This window comes from Mesoplodon bidens (assembly GCF_964165515.1).
Source record: "Mesoplodon bidens genome assembly, chromosome: 3".
Classification (NCBI taxonomy): Eukaryota; Metazoa; Chordata; class Mammalia; order Artiodactyla; family Ziphiidae; genus Mesoplodon; species Mesoplodon bidens.
This window is the reverse complement of record NC_138178.1, coordinates 140,428,599-140,446,303: the sequence shown is the minus strand read 5'-3', so window position 1 is coordinate 140,446,303 and position 17,705 is coordinate 140,428,599. Positions and strand designations below refer to the sequence as shown.

At 39.2% G+C, this 17,705-nt stretch overlaps 1 protein-coding gene across 4 annotated transcripts in view; it reads left to right on the top strand.

Moving 5' to 3' along the window:
- The window catches only part of PPP2R5E (protein phosphatase 2 regulatory subunit B'epsilon), a 160,949-nt gene that overhangs the window by 100,170 nt on the left and 43,074 nt on the right, over nt 1-17,705 (top strand). The window lies entirely within an intron of this gene.

The window sequence follows — 17,705 nt, the reverse complement described above, 5'->3', positions numbered from 1 at the left end:
AAATGATGGTATCCTTGTGACTTAGGAAAATAGTACATGACCAGAATTTCTATTACTTTAATCTTGTCTTTTGAATTTGTCTACATATTTAAAAATTCTAATTGGGCAACATAAATTTTTAAACTTCCTTTTTTGTTGTTTGTTACTCTCTTTCTTCAACTGACTGCTAAGCTTTTCATCATTTTAAGATGTTCTTTCTGCCTCATTTCAGAAATCAGGTTTAATAGAATGGCTGCTATGTCCTAGAAAGCCCTGTTAATACAGACTTAAGGAATGAAAGTGAATGGATAACAATAATTAGGTTGTAATCATTGACTTTAGAAATCTTTTAAATCCTCGTCTAGATTTCCGAATGTTGTAAAACAAACCTCACAACTGTCACAAGTATGTGTTTCTTAGTCACGTGGAAACAGTGCTCTCTGTCTTTGGTTCTGCTTCGGTGAATATTTTCTGAAAGGTATAGAGCTTTGTCCACAAAGGTGGTTTTATGATAAAAACATGAACAACCTTGCTGCAGTAGCTTGACACACCTGTGTATCACAATATTTTAGTCCTTATTGTGTCGCTAGGACCTGTGCTTGTGGCACACACCAGCATTGCCGAGGTGGTTTTGGTTCAAGGAATCATATTTAACTCAAGTGAGCATGTTTGAATAATAACTTGTGGAAACGCTTGTCTGAACATTTTAATTGTATTGATATTACATAGCAATGACAGTTACATGTTTAATATATTAGAGAATAAAGTGACACCTGCAGTGGATGGCTCATAATCTAGGAGGTTGTCATACTGATTTAATTAAATTTCTGCTCTTTAGAGTTAGTGCTAAGGACTTGTCTTTATGCTAGAATAAGGGATTTTAATGGTTCCACAACTTTTAAACAACCTCATCCATTCACGTAGACAGTGAGGTTTAAAAAGAGAATTTATACCTAGTCTGAAGACTACGGTAGATTTATTGTGGTAATTAAAAGACATAGTTTGGCTTTAGAAACAAATTATTGATTGAACAAATTGCCAGTGAATTAAATTAAGTGCTAATTGAAAGTTTGAAAATGTTGCCATTTGTTTCCTAATCAGAGCATCAGCTTAAAAGACATTTATCTGCTCTAAATTCCTTGAGTGTAATTACAAGTTCTTTGGGATTTTCCCCTTTGTTTTTATTTATGAGTAATTATTTATCTATAATTACTTTAAAAGGGGTTGAGAGTCAGGTTTGAAAGGTTCTTTATCATTGGGACCATTAAGAATTCTTAAATTTGGTGCTACCAAAAGTAACTTGACATTATGTGTATAAGCTATTTATTACTTTGATGTTATAAAACATACATAGCATAGCAGGGTATCTAGGCAAATTTTATTGGAATTTTAGTTCTTATTCTTAGAGTTTGAATATTTAATACAAATCCTAGTATGTTTGGAAATAGTCTCCTCTGTTCAAACGTCTGATTTAGAGATTTAAAGTAAGTTTTGTTTATGTTCACACTTTTGTTTTAGATGTAATTGTTTTTGAAAATTGCATCCATGGTAAATGTTGATGAACTACTTATGAGATTTTCCTATTTTCTTTCAAGATTTAGTTTTACTATATCTATTTAGAGGCATCTATTGGGCTAACACAAAATACTATGAAAATAATGCATGATGACCTAGCTTCAACATTGCATTTACTGGGTCCTCCCTCTGATTATAAATGCTGGATTAAATCATTTGTTTCTTTTCAATAGATGATGGATTATGGAATGAATGAATGAAGAACTGGATGAAAAACTCGGGGATATCATTGAAATTGTTACTTGCATGAGGTCTTAATACAAATAGTGCTAGAGGAATAATGGCGCTTTGAATTTTGCTTGAAGGTTCTCTATTTAACATTCTTCATATAGTTATTTTTTGTTAGAAAATTTGCATCTTAGATAATCCCAAGGAAATGTATTTTATAGCTATGATGTCATTTTTATATTTACAGTTGGTATACTTGCAGTATTGCATAAGTGTATGAAATTGTAGTTTCACAGATGAAAGAGGGAGAAATATTTTTGATATCAACAGGTTCACCTGCTTTTATCAAAGAAAGATGGTACTTAATCATCTAGAAAATATTTTAAAGCACAGGGAAGACGATTTAAGTTGCCTTGTTATGCTGTGGTGAAAGTGGTCCCTGATTACATTACATGCCTGGTTTTCCCAAGCCTTAAGTATTAATAGTGCTAACAAATATATAACTAAAGGAAATAAAAAGTATTCCTTTAATACCTTTAAAAATACTTTTTAATAGTCCTTTAAGTTACATAGTTATGTTTTTTTTTTTTTTAAAGTAATACTCACTCTATTGTCCTTACCTTCTGTTTTGTTCTTTATTAATCCTGGCAGATGTTTAGTGACTAGCTACTAGGTGCTAACACATTCTGTTCTTTTATAATGTGCTAGTTATTTTCCTTAAGCAATAACAACAGCAAGATGTCAACCAAAATCGTGGTGTAAAGTTAGTGGTTTCTATGGAGAGGAAGGGATGGAGGACAGTGAGTTTTTATTTATTTATTTATTTTTCTGCAGTGTTTTAAGTAACTAAAATATTAGTAGTTGTATTTTAATATCACAAGTTAAAAAGTAATAAGTTGTTTAATCAAAAACTGATGAAAGTATGCCTAAACACTTCTTGCTCTTTTGCTTATCGGGCCATGCACTTAGGAACCTTTTAGTCTTCTCTTTCACGTTTGGCCAAGACTTCAAAATTTATTTTTTTATGCCATAGTTAACAGTAATCAGCAGGAAACTAAAGAACTGAAAAGTAAGAGAGCAGCCAATCCTTCAAAGCAAGCCCCTGTTAGGTCCTAGGCCTTGCCCGCAACAGTATCCCCCTCTCCTCCTCTTCCCTCGTATGTTACAGCGCCAGTCCTGAGTCACAACTGAGTTGTAACCAGTAGAGGTTCTTAATTAATATTGGTGTTATTTTAGGGTTGTCGGATTTAGGAAATAAAAATATAGGGCGCCTAGTTAAATTTCAATTTCAGATAAACGATGAATAATTTTTTTTTCCCCTTGCAGTATGTGGGACATACTTGAGCAAAAAACTATTTGTTTATGTGAAACTTAGACTCAACTGGTACACTGTATTTTATCTGGAAACCCTATTTATTTCCATTCGTTGTATATCAGGCTCTAGGCATTCAGAAATTAGTAAAGAGCCCCTGAGGGGCTCAAAATCTAATTGCGCAGGTGAGAAGAAGGGATGTGAGGAGCAGGAACACCAGAGAGGAAACCACTGCGGTCATCAAAGTGTTTGATGATACGGAGCTGAACCAGACAGCAGGCGTGCAGAGCGTGTTTTATTTCTCTGTTAGTGCCGAGCAAGGTCATCAGCTTAGGCCTGAATGCTCTCCGGTAAACAGTGCCCATGGATGCCATTGAGGGCCACTGACAGGCCAAAAACCTAAGAAGGGGGTGATGGGAAAGGAGGATGGGAAAATGAGAGAGTAATAAAAATGATAAAAAGAAATGATGAGGGGAATCAGAGGAAGAAGAGAGGGAGATATAAAGAAGTTGGGTCCATACATCGTCTTCAGGGGTTGGGGTGGAGGTGATGTGTCAAGGAAAGAACCCCCAGAACTCTCTGTGCAGATCACGGCACTGTGTTACCTTGAAAAACTCACAAGCTCTTTGGACGTCACTTTTCTTATTTCATACAAATGGAGCTGGATTAGGTAGTCTGTAACATGATGTGATTCTAGAAGCAACTCAGTGGAATCCTTAATCCTAGGTTTGCTGTCTTTGAGGAGGGCTTTTAACATTCCAGATTTTAATACCCATTCCTCCCATTCCCCCAGCTTTGCTTTCTGTCCTTATCGTCACTTTCTGGAGGCCAGGCCAGTGCCTTCAAGCCTTCAGTTTGATTCCAACATTCAGTGTTTATTGGAATATCATTGAAATGAAAATGAATTAGACTACCTCAAGGACACTTCTTTCTTTCTTTTTTTTTTGTTTTTTCTGGCATCACAGAAAGATTTTTATTACTTTTTATTGTTGTTGAACGAGAAGGAAAAAAATTTAAATGGTTCAAGTTTAAATGGATGGTTCTTAAGTAATCATTTGAAAGACCAATATATCATTTTACACTGTGAACTATGTGCACATATGTGTGAACTGGAAACCAAGGGGAAGGGACACTTATTTCTTAATTTTTTTTCTTTGCATTAACCCCAGTGTAGATTAAAATAAAATAGTTGAAAAATAAATTCTTCTAACATACTTTAAAAACTTATTTTGTTCATTTTTTTAAAAATTGGAATATAATTGCTTTACAGTGTTATGTTTTTACTTTCTACTGTACAGCCAAGTGAGTCAGCTATAGTATACATATATCCCCTCTGTTTTGGATTTCCTTCCCATTTAGGTCACTGCAGAGCATTGAGTAGAGTTCCCTGCGCTATACAGTAGGTTCTCATTAGTTATCTATTTTATACATACTATCAATAGTGTTTATATGTCAATCCCCATCTCCCAATTCATCCCACCCACCCGCTTCCTGCTTTGTATCCGTACATTTGTTCTCTTCGTCTGTGTCTGCTTTGGAAATAAGATCATCTATACCATTTTTTTTAGATTCCACATACACGTTAGTATACGATACTTGTTTTTCTCTTTCTGACTTACTTCACTCTGTATGATAGTCTCTGTGTCCATCCACATCTGTGCAAAAGACCTCACAACAGTGAGAGGCACGCGTACAGCAAAAAAAAAAAAAAAAGTGAATCAGCTATATGTATACATATACCCGCATATCTCCTCCCTCTTGCGTCTCCCTCTCACCCTCCCTATCCCACCCCTCTAGGTGGTCACAAAGCACCGAGCTGATCTCCCTGTGCTATGCGGCTGTTCCCACTAGCTATCTATTTCACATTTGGTAGTATATATAAGTCCATGACACTCTCTCACTTCGTCTCAGTTTATCCTTCCCCCTCCCCATGTCTTCAAATCCATTCTTTATGTCTGCGTCTTTATTCCTGTCCTGCCCCTAGGTTCTTCATAACCTTTTTTTTTTTTCAGTTTCCATATATATGTGTTAGCATATGGTATTTGTTTTTCTCTTTCTGACTTACTTCACTCTATATGACAGACTCTAGGTACATCCACCTCACTACAAATAACTTAATTTCGTTTCTTTTCTATGGCTGAATAATATTCCATTGTATATATGTCCCACATCTTCTTTATCCATTCATCTGTCGATGGACACTTAGGTTGCTTACATGTCCTGGCTATTGTAAATAATGCTGCAATGAACATTGCAGTACATGACTCCTTTTGAATTATGGTTTTCTCAGGGTATATGCCCAGTAGTGGGATTGCTGGGTCAAATGGTAGTTCTATTTGTAGTTTTTTAAGGAACCTCCATACTGTTCTCCTTAGTGGCTGTATCAATTTATATTCCCACCAACAGTGCAAGAGGGTTCCCTTTTTCCACACCCTCTCCAGCATTTACTGTTTGTAGATTTTTTGATGATGACCGTTCTGACTGGTGTGAGGTGATACCTCATTGTAGTTTTGATTTGCATTTCTCTAATGGTTAGTGATGTTGAGCATCCTTTCATGTGTTTGTTGGCAATCTGTGTATCTTCTTTGGAGAAATGTCTGTTTAGGTCTTCTGCCCATTTTTGGATTGGGTTGTTTGTTTTTTTGATATTGAGCTGCATGAGCTGCTTGTAAATTTCGGAGATTAATCCTTTGTCAGTTGCTTCATTTGCAAATATTTTCTCCCATTCTGAGGGTTGTCTTTCCATCTTGTTTATGTTTTCCTTTGCTGTGCAAAAGCTTTGAAGTTTCATTAGGTCCCATTTGTTTATTTTTGTTCTTATTTCCATTTATCTAGAGGGTGGGTCTGAAAGGATCTTGCTGTTATTTATTTCATAGAGTGTTCTGTCTATGTTTTCCTCTAATAGTTTAATAGTGTCTGGCCTTACATTTAGGTCTGTAATCCATTTTGAGTTTATTTTTGTGTATGGTGTTGGGGAGTGTTCTAATTTCATTCTTTTACATGTAGCTGTCCAGTTTTCCCAGCACCACTTATTGAAGAGGCTGTCTTTTCTCCATTGTATATTCTTGCCTCCTTTATCAAAAATAAGGTGACCATATGTGCGTAGGTTTATCTCTGGGCTTTCTATCCTGTTCCATTGACCTATATTTCTGTTCTTGTGCCAGTACCATACTGTCTTGATTATTGTAGCCTTGTAGTATAGTCTGAAGTCCGGAAGCCTGATTCCTCCAGCTCCGTTTTTCTTTCTCAAGATTGCTTTGGCTATTCGGGGTCTTTTGTGTTTCCATAGAAATTGTGAATTTTTTTGTTCTAGTTCTGTGAAAAATGCCATTGGTGGTTTGATAAGAGTTGCATAGAATCTGTAGATTGCTTTAGGTAGTATAGTCATTTTACCAGTGTTGATTCTTCCAGTCCAAGAACATGGTATATCTCTCCATCTGTTTGTATCCTCTTTAATTTCTTTCATCAGTGTCTTATAGTTTTCTGCATACAGGTCTTTTGTCTCCTTGGGTAGGTTTATTCCTAGGTATTTTATTCATTTTGTTGCAATGGTAAATGGGAGTGTTTTCTTAATATCTCTTTCAGATTTTTCATCATTAGTGTATAGGAATGCAAGAGATTTCTGTGCATTAATTTTGTATCCTGCTACTTTACCAAATTCATTGATTAGCTCTACTAGTTTTCTGGTAGGATCCTTAGGATACTCTATGTGTAGTATCATGTCATCTGCAAACACTGACAGCTTTACTTCTTCTTTTCCAATTTGGATTCCTTTTATTTCCCTTTGTTCCCTGATTGCTGTGGCTAAAACTTCCAAAACTATGTTGAATAAAAGTGGTGAGAGTGGGCAACCTTGTCTTGTTCCTGATTTTAGAGGAAATGGTTTCAGTTGTTCACCATTGAGAACGATGTTGGCTGTGGGTTTGTCATATATGGCCTTTATTATGTTGAGGTAAGTTCCTTCTGTGCCTACTTTCTGGAGGGTTTTCATCACAAATGGGTGTTGAATGTTGTTGAAAGCTTTTTCTGCATCTACTGAGATGATCAAATGGTTTTTCTCCTTCAATTTGTTAATATGGTTTATCACATTGATTGATTTGCGTATACTGAAGAATCCTTGCATTCCTGGGATAAACCCCACTTGATCACGGTGTATGATCCTTTTAATGTGCTGTTGGATTCTGTTTTCTAGTATCTTGTTGAGGATTTTTGCATCTATGTTCATCAGTGATATTGGCCTGTAGTTTTCTTTCTTTGTGACATCTTTGGTTTTGCTGTCAGGGTGATAGTGGCCTCATAGAATGAGTTTGGGAGTGTTCCTCCCTCTTCTATACTTTGGAAGAGTTTGAGAAGGATAGGTGTTAGGTCTTCTCTAAATGTTTGATAGAATTCACCTGTGAAGCCATCTGGTCTTGGGCTTTTGTTTGTTGGAAGATTTTTAATCACAGTGTCAATTTCAGTCCTTGTGATTGGGCTGTTTATATTTTCTATTTCTTCCTGGTTCAGTCTCAGAAGGTTGTGCTTTTCTAAGACTGTGTCCATTTCTTCCAGGTTGTTCATTTTATTGACATATTGTTGCTTGTAGTAATCTCTCATGATCCTTTGTATTTCTGCAGTGTCAGTTGTTACTTCTCCTTTTTCATTTCTAATTCTATTGATTTGAGTCTTCTCCCTTTTTTTCTTGATGAGTCTGGCTAATGGTTTATCAATTTTGTTTATCTTCTCAAAGAACCAGCTTTTAGTTTTATTGAACCTTGCTATCGTTTCCTTCATTTCTTTTTCATTTATTTCTGATCTGATCTTTATGATTTTTTCCTTCCACTAACTTTGGGCATTTTTTTGTTCTTCTTTCTCTAATTGCTTTAGGTGTAAGGTTAGGTTGTTTATTTGAGATGTTTCTTGTTTCTTGAGGCAGGATTGTATTGCTATAAATTCCCTCTTAGAACTGCTTTTGCTGCATCCCATAGGTTTTGGGTCATTGTGTTTTCATTGTCATTTGTTTCTAGGTATTTTTTTGATTTCCTCTTTGATTTCTTCAGTGATCTCTTGGTTATTAAGTAGTGTGTTGTTTAGCCTCCATGTGTTTGTATTTCATACAGATTTTTTCCTGTAATTGATACGTAGTCTCATAGCATTGTGGTCGGAAAAGATACTTGATATGATTTCAATTTTCTTAAATTTACCAGTGCTTGATTTGTGACCCAAGATATGATCTGTCCTGGAGAATGTTCCGTGAGCACTTGAGAAGAAAGTGTATTCTGTTGTTTTTGGATGGAATGTCCTATAAATATCAATTAAGTCCATCTTGTTTAATGTATCATTTAAAGCTTGTGTTTCCTTATTTATTTTCATTTTGGATGATCTGTCCATTGTTGAAAGTGCAGTGTTAAAGTCCCCTACTATGATTATGTTACTGTCGATTTCCCCTTTTATGGCTGTTAGCATTTGCCTTATGTATTGAGGTGCTCCTGTGTTGGGTGCATAAATATTTACAATTGTTATATGTTCTTCTTGGATCAATCCCTTTATCATTATGTAGTGTCCTTCTTTGTCTATTATAAGAGTCTTTATTTATTTTATTTTATTTTTTTTCATAAATTTATTTATTTAGTTAGTTAGTTATTCTTTTGGCTGTGTTGAGTCTTCATTTCTGTGCGAGGGCTCTCTCTAGTTGCGTCGAGCGGGGGCCACTCTTCACGGTGCGCGGGCCTCTCACTGCCGCAGCCTCTCCTGCTGCGGAGCACAGGCTCCAGACACGCAGGCTCAGTAGCCGTGGCTCACGGGCCCAGTTGCTACGCGGCATGTGGGACCTTCCCAGACCAGGGCTCGAACCCGTGTCCCCTGCATTGGCAGGCAGATTCTCAACCACTGCGCCACCAGGGAAGCCCAAGAGTCTTTATTTTAAAGTCTATTTTGTCTGATATGAGAATTGTTACTCCAGCTTTCTTCTGATTTCCATTTGCATGGAATATCTTTTTCCATCCCCTCACTTTCAGTCTGTATGTGTCCCTAGGTCTGAAGTGGGTCTCTTGTAGACAGCATATATACGGGTCTTGTTTTTGTTTCCATTCAGCCAGTCTGTGTCTTTTGGTTGGAGCATTTAATCCATTTACATTTAAGGTAATTATCGATATGTATGTTCGTATTACCATTTTCTTAATTGTTTTGGGTTTGTTATTGTAGGTCTTTTCCTTCTCTTGTGTTTCCTGCCTAGAGAAGTTCCTTTAGCATTTGTTCTAACGCTGGTGTGGTGGTGCTGAATTCTCTTAGCTTTTGCTTGTCTGTAAATCTTTTAATTTCTCCATCAAATCTGAATGAGATCTGTGCTAGGTAGAGTAATCTTGAATGTAGGTTTTCCCCCTTTCATCACTTTAAATATGTCCTGCCACTCCCTTCTGGCTTGCAGAGTTTCTGTGGAAAGATCAGCTGTTAACCTTATGGGGATTCCCTTGTATGTTATTTGCTGTTTTTCCCTTGTTACTTTTTTTTTTTTTTTTTTTTTGCAGTATGCGGGCCTCACTGTTGTGGCCTGTCCCGTTGCAGAGCACAGGCCCCGGACGCGCAGGCGCAGTGGCCATGGCTCACTGGCCTAGCCGCTCCATGGCATGTGGGATCTTCCCGGACCGGGGCATGGACTTGATTAACTATTTCCTTTCCCATATTAGGGAAGTTTTCAACTACAATCTCTTGAAATATTTTCTCCATCCCTTTCTTTTTCTCTTCTTCTTCTAGGACCCCTATATTTTGAATGTTGGTGTGTTTAGTGTTATCCCACAAATCTCTGAGACTGTCCTCAATTCTTTTCATTCTTTTTTCTTTATTCTGCTCTGCAGCAGTTTATTCCACTACTTTATGTTCCAGGTCACCTATCTGTTCTTCTGCCTCAGTTATTCTGCTATTGATTCCTTCTCGAGAATTTTTAATTTCATTTATTGTGTTGTTCATCATTGTTTGTTTGCTCTTTAGTTCTTCTAAGTCTTTGTTAAATGTTTCTTGTATTTTCTCCATTCTATTTCCAAGAGTTTGAATCATTTGTAGTATTGTTAGTCTGAATTCTTTTTCAGGTAGAATGCCTGTTTCCTCTTCATTTGTTTGGTCTGGTGGGTTTTTACCTTGCTCCTTAATCTGCTGTGTGTTTCTCTGTCTTCTCATTTTGCTTAACTTAACTGTGTTCGGGGTCTCCTTTTCACAGGCTGAAGGTTCATAGTTCCCGTTGTTTTTGGTGTCTGCCTCCAGTGGGTAAGGTTGGTTCAGTGGCTTGTGTAGGATTCATGGTGGAGGGGACTAGTGCCTGTGTTCTGGTGGATGAGGCTAGATCTTGTCTTTCTGCTGGGCAGGACCGCCTCCGGCGGGGTGTTTTGGGGGTGTCTGTGACCTTATTATGATTTTAGGCATCCTCTCTGCTTATGGTTGGGGTTGTGTTCCTATCTTGCTAGTTGTTTGGCATAGGGTGTCCAGCACTGTAGCTTGCTGGTGATTGAGTGGAGCTGGGTCGTAGCGTTGAGATGGAGATCTCTGGGGGAGCTTTCACTGTTTGATATTACGTGGAGCCAGGAGTCTCTGGCGGACCAACGTCCTGGACTCAGCTCTCCCACCTCAGAGGCACAGGCCTGACACCCAGCCGGAGCACCAAGACCCTGTCAGCACACGGCTCGGAAATAAAGGGAGAAAAAAAGAAAGAAAGAAAGAAAAAAATAAAGAAAGTTATTAAAATAAAAAATAATTATTAAAAATAAGAAATTTAGGGGCTTCCCTGGTGGCGCAGTGGTTGAGAGTCCGCCTGCCGATGCAGGGGACACGGGTTCGTGCCCCGGTCTGGGAGGATCCCGCATGCCGCGGAGCGGCTGGGCCCGTGAGCCATGGCCGTTGAGCCTGCGCGTCCGGAGCCTGTGCTCCGCAACGGGAGAGGCCACAACAGTGAGAGGCCCACATACCGCAAAAAAAAAAAAAAAAAAAAAAAAAATAAGAAATTTAAAAGTAATAAAAAAAAGAAAAAAAAAAGAAAGAAGAGAGGAGCCAAACCAAAAAACAAATCCACCAATGATAAGAAGTGCTAAAAACTTTGCTAAAAGCAAAAACAAAACCAAAAAAAAAAAACCGGACAGACAGAACCCTAGGACAAATGGTAAAAGCAAAGCTATACAGACAAAATCACACAAAGAAGCATACACATACACACTCACAAAAAAGAGAAAAAGGGATAAAAAAATATATATATCATTGCTCCCAAAGTCCACCTCCTCAATTTGGGATGATTCATTGTCTATTCAGGTATTCCACAGATGCAGGGAACATCAAGTTGTTTGTGGAGATTTAATCTGCTGCTCCTGAGGCTGCTGGGAGAGATTTCCCTTTCTCTTCTTTGTTTGCACAGCTCCCGGGGTTCACCTTTGGATTTGGCCCCGCCTCTGCGTGTAGGTTACCTGAGGGCATCTGTTCTTCCCTCAGACAGGACAGGGTTAAAGGAGCAGCTGATTTGGGGGCTCTGGCTCACTCAGACCGGGGAAGGGAGGGGTATGGATACGGGGCGAGCCTACGGTGGCAGAGTTTGGCATGACGTTGCAACAGCCTGAGGCATGCCGTGTGTTCTCCCGGGGAACTTGTCCCTGGATTACGGGACCTTGGCAGTGGCGGGCTGCACAGGTTTGCGGGAGGGGAGGTGTGGATAGTGACCTGTGCTTCCACACAGGCTTCTTGGTGGCGGCAGCAGCAGCCTTAGCATCTCATGCCCGGCTCTGGGGTCCGCGCTGATAGCCGCGACTCGCGCCCGTCTCTGGAGCTCCTTTAAGCAGCGCTCTTAATCCCCTCTCCTCGCGCACCCTGAAACAGTGGTCTCTTGCCTCTTCGGCAGGTCCAGACTTTTTCTCGGACTCCCTCCCGGCTGGCTGTGGCGCACTAGCCCCCTTCAGACTGTGTTCACGCAGCCAACCCCCACCTTCCCCAGCGGGTGAGCAGAGAAGCCTCTCGGGCTGGTGAGTGCTGGTCGGCACTGATCCTCTGTGTGGGAATCTCTCCGCCTTGCCCTCCGTGCCCGTTGCTGTGCTCTCCTCCGTGACCCCGAAGCTTCCCCACTCTGCCACCCGCAGTCTCCGCCCGCGAAGGGGCTTCTAGTGTGTGGAAACCTTTCCTCCTTCACAGCTCCCTCCCACTGGTGCAGGTCCCGTCCCTATTCTTTTGTCTCTGTTTATTCTTTTTTCTTTTGCCCTACCCAGGTACGTGGGGAGTTTCTTGCATTTTGAGAAGTTTGAGGTCTTCTGCTAGCATTCAGTAGATGTTCTGTAGGGGTTGTTCCACGTGTAGATGTATTTCTGATGTATTTGTGGGGAGGAAGGTGATCTCCATGTCTTACTCTTCCGCCATCTTGAAGGTCTCCCTCACATGTTTCTTTTTGAATTATGGTTTTCTCTGGGTATATTCCCAGTAGTGGGATTGCTGGATCATATGGTAGTTCTATTTTTTAAAATTAATTAATTAATTAATTTATTTATTATTTTTGGCTGTGTTGGGTCTTCGTTTCTGTGCAAGGGCTTTCTCTAGTTGGGGCAGGTGGGGGCCACTCTTCATCGCGGTGCGCGGGCCTCTCACTATCGCGGCTTCTCCTGTTGCGGAGCAGAGGCTCCAGACGCACAGGCTCAGTAGCTGTGGCTCACAGGTCCAGCTGCTCCGTGGCACGTGGGATCCTCCCAGACCAGGGCTCGAACCCGTGTTCCCTGCATTGGCAGGCAAATTCTCAACCACTGCGTCACCAGGGAAGCCCTATTTTTAGTTTTTTAAGAAACTTCCATACTGTTCTACATAGTGGCTCTACCAATTTACATTCCCACCAACAGTGTAGGAGGGTTCCCTTTTCACCACACCCTCTCCAGCATTTATCGTTAATAGATTTTTTGATGGTGGCCATTCTGACTGGTGTGAGATGATACCTCATTGTAGGTTTGATTTGCATTTCTCTAATGATTAGTGATGTTGAGCATCTTTTCATGTGCTTCTTGGCCATCTGTATGTCTTCTTCAGAGAAATGTCTATTTAGGTCTTCTGCTCTTTTTTGATTGGGTTGTTTCTTTTGTTTATTTTCTATAATTTGTTTTTGAAGGAATAAAATAGAAGGCTTAGGTCTAGAGCCTGATATATTTAAATATATTAATAGAGATAGTTTGTGACTTTATAAATACCTGGATGCATTTTCTTCTAGCTATATAGACTCTTTACAATACTGCTCTGTGGTGAGGAGTGATGCTGGTGGTTACTTTTGGTCATGATACATTTTCATAGCATGCAACTACCATTACCTATTTAATAATGTTACCTACTTAATAATGCATTTAAAACTTGGGCTATAAATCAGAAGTGGCTGCCATGATAAAGGAAGATTTAATGGATGCAAATTTATTATTTTGTACCATCGTTTTTAACTATTTTTAGATCTTCTAAGTCTTTTGAAAATCTTGTGAAGTCAACTGGATCTTTTCCCCAGTTGGGCTCACACATACAAAGTGTTGCAGAAAATTCAGGGGATTTAGAGGACTCCCCTCTCCCCCGCCCCTTTCCCCCAGCCCATTCAAGGATGACCCAATTTTAAACTCATGACTTTGGAGCTCAAATGTATAGTTAAAGTGGTCCAGTCATTCAGTCCTTCAACCATTCATTCACGAGCTAGACTCTAGGCATTGTGAGAGGCACTGATTTTTAACTCTCCTGACGGTAATAATCTTGTTCAAATTCAAGAGCGCATTTTCATCTTGAAATTAAAAGCATAACTCACATACTGCATGTCGATAACTTATGCTTTTTATGGATTTAGGACTAACTTGGTGTGTCCCAGGAGGATAAACAGCAACTACTGAGTTTCATCCATATTTCTCTTCCTTTAATACAGCTTTTCTTAATTTCCCTTTAGTTATCCATTTTCATTCTTATCTTTATAATTATAGTCATAGTCACACCGTTATAGTCACATCATCTTTCCCCCTAAATCTTTATTTCTAACATTTCTTTGTGCTTCAATATAGCAATCATCTTCAGTGCTACACAGTGTTCTACTAAATAGATGTACGTCTCTAATGTTGGACATAAAGGTTATTTCCAATTTTACACTCTTTGGAGAATGTTGCAAATGACTGCTTTAAGTAGTTTTTTCAGTCTTGTCTTAGATTAGTTTCTTAGGATAGATTCTCAAGGATGAGAGCAATGGTTCATTCATTCATGACATTTTTATTAAGCACCTGTTATGTGCTAGGCAGGGTCAAAGGGTTGGCCTTTTCCATGACACTTGATTTGCTTTGACATTCTTTCCATTTGTGATAGAGAACTACTTAACCAGTTGAGTTGACTATTAATTGTCCAGCCTAATAGATCCTTGCTTCCTCATTACTCATGGTGAATGTTTAGAAGTACACTAAATGTTTAGAAGTATACTAAAGCGTTGTAAGGAAGGCAGATCTGAAGAAATGGCAGTGTGTGGCTAAGTGAGATGTACATGCCTTTAGAACTATTTGCTGTTTGGATTATTTACACAATTCAACATTCTTTTGATGTGATGATAATTGAGAGATGAAGCTTTGACCAAAAGAGAGGTTTAGAACACTGTGCAGAGTTAAACATCTTAGGTTAAATAACCTAGGTTTATTTAAATCACTCAAAAATGTAAATTGAAATTTGGTTAAAGCAAAACCAAAACATACAGTTTTATTATATATCCAAACCTTTATTTTGTGAACATTTATTGGATGCCCCATATGTGCCAAGAAAACAAATGTGAATATGACATTGCATATTCCTAATAAGTGGGAAGAGACATATATGTAAGCAAATACTTGCTGCAGCCCATGGTGGGCACCATAAGAGTGTTAATGTGTCAGAGAGTTCAGAGGAACAGAAGTTTGTGTCCTTTTACCCAGATTTTTAATTACAGAAGACATTCTTCTCCTCCCGTCCCCTCCCGTCCCCTCCCCTCCCCTCTCCTCCCCTCCCCTCCTCTCTCCCCTCCTCTCCTCTCTTCCCCTCACCCTCTCCCTCTCCCTCTCCTGTTTTCTCTCTCTCTCTCTCTTTTTTTTATTAATTTTTATTGAAGTATAGTTGTCCTTCCTCCCTCCCTCCCTGCCTCCCTTCCTTCCTTGGTTTACTTTCATATCTTGGGAGAGGAAAATAAAACTTGTTACAGAGTACAGTAAGTATAAATGATGCACTTGGGATGAAAACTCAACTCAGTTTCTGAAATACACATATAGTTTAATGAAGATTCAGAAAAAAGTAATTAAAAGATCTTTGCTCTTTTGATTACAGTATGACTGGCTGGTTGAAGAGAAGTCATTGGTTGATGGTTATTTGGAAAGCCACCAGTTTCTTTGTAAACATAATTTTTAATAATCATTGGCAGGGACAAAAGTAAAATAATATAACTGTGCATGCTGTAATTAGCCATAGAAAAAATATTCTAATATGATAATTTTTTTTCAGTCATCTAAGCTAAAGGAGAGCAAAAGAGGTAGTCTGCCCACTTTTCTAGAACACTATAGTGGAGCCTGACAGCCTGGGTTCAGTCATAACTGCTGGTTACTACTGGTAACCTCAGATCTCAACATCCATGCTTCTAGTTCCTCAGCGGTAAATTGGGGAATGATAGTACCCACTTCAATGCTGCTCTATGCTCATCTTAGTCTACCTCAGAACAACATTTGCTGCTGTTGTTCTCTTTTTCCTTCTTAAGACACTCTTCTCTCCTATCTCCTAAGACCCCCAAACTCTACTGTTTTTTTCTCCTACCTCCTACTCCTTTTCATTTGCCTTTCTTGGCCTTTTTTTTTTTTTTTTTTTTCCTGCCTGGTTTCTAAATGTTGGATACCTCAGGGTCTTTCCCTTCTTTCTATTCATTCCTTTCCAAGGATATCCCTTAGTCCCATGGCTTTAAATATCATCTACATGCTGATGAGTCCCTGTATGTCTCCAGTCCTGACCTATCCAGCTCTGAGGTACAGATTCATGTGTCTGATTGGCTCCTGGATATTGTTCCTTTAACATATTTCTAACTGGATCTCTGGATCTCCCCACCAAGGCCAGGAAACAAAGAAAACTTCCCTTTCCCAGTCATCTCCATCTTTGGTAAATGACCTTATATCTGTGACTCATCCTCGAATCTTTCCTTTCGTTCACCCCATACATCCAAGCCAGCAGCAAATACTACCTCCAGAATATATTTTGAATCAGTCTATTTCTGTCTTCTCTGCTAGCCATCATCGTGTCTTGCCACTTCCACAGACTTCTAACTTGTCCCCTTCCTCTTGTCTGTTCTATACATAGCTGCCAGAGTGATTTTTTTTTTTTAAGTAAAATTCAAACCATGTCACTTCTCTGTTTAGATCCACTGGTGGCTTCCCATTGCGCTTAGAATAAAATCAAAGAAAGCTTTCCAGAGCTTACACATCTGGGTTCAATTTCCATATCTAGAAAATAGGGATAATCATGACTTTAGAATATGAACTGGAAGGCACAGATTTTTATCTGCTTTGTTCATTGCTATTGTCCCAGTGCCCAGACAGTGTGTGCACATAATGGGCACCTAATAATTATTTGTTGAATGAGTAAACACATTCAGATTATATGGGCCTCCAGAAGCCTTTCTTTCTCCCTCTTTCAGAGCAACATATCATAGCTTTGTATTTTCTACTTTATACCGAAAGCCCAGTAAAGGCTTCTGGTGCAATCTCTCCCCCTGTCCCTCCTTTTTTTTTTTTCTGGCCCGCAGCGGCGGCTTGCAGGATCTTAGTTCCCCAACCAGGGATTGAACCTGGGCCCTCCGCAGTGAAAGCTCAGAGTCCTAACGACTGGACCACCAGGGAATTCCCTCCCCACCCCTGTTTTATTTTTTAGATCTGAGGATACATTTGGGTCATTAGGAGAGGATAGATAAATAATAGAACAAGAAACAGAATAGAAATTGGAAGGAACCCTGGGTAGGTTACTGCAAAATAGTAGCAATAGCATTTTAAAAATAAGCATTTTACTATAGAAATCTTGGAATATGTACAGAAATAGTAGAATAGTATAATGAATCCTCGTCTCTTCATAGCCCAGTTTCAACAGTTATCAACTCATGGCCGTTCTTTGAGCATCCAGGATTTAATCTGGAAATTTCCCATGGTAAAGAAATACCTGGTCTATAGAAATTTGTATTACAGATGTATCTTACCCTGGGCATTGTTGCTATTTTGTAAACCAACTGAGAACAGATTAGATATGATTTCAAGAACTTCAGGTTCTGAGATATCTTTTCTGATTTGCTTTTTGTAGATGCCTGAAATTTTACTATTAGTATAACTGTAAATTTGCAAATCGTGAATAAGCCTGAGAAGGGAAATACATGAAGCCCATTAACAGTTATTTATATTTTAGTGTAAACTGATTAATTAGGAGCACGCTTGACTGGTAAGTAACGAAGCACAAGCTTTGATAGAAGGCATAAGATCACAGGGACCTGGGGGCGGAAGGCCTTATAAGGACTACAAGTACTGGTCAAGAGGGTGCTGCTCGGCTATTTTCCATCTTTTCCTGGAGGTGGTTCTGGCCTCAAAGCCTATAGAAAGAGTTCTCCTTCCAGTCTGGTGGTGTTCCTGTCATCTGTCATCTGGGTTCCCTTCTGCTGGCCGCAAAGACCTTGTGTAAGTCTGCTGAGGAG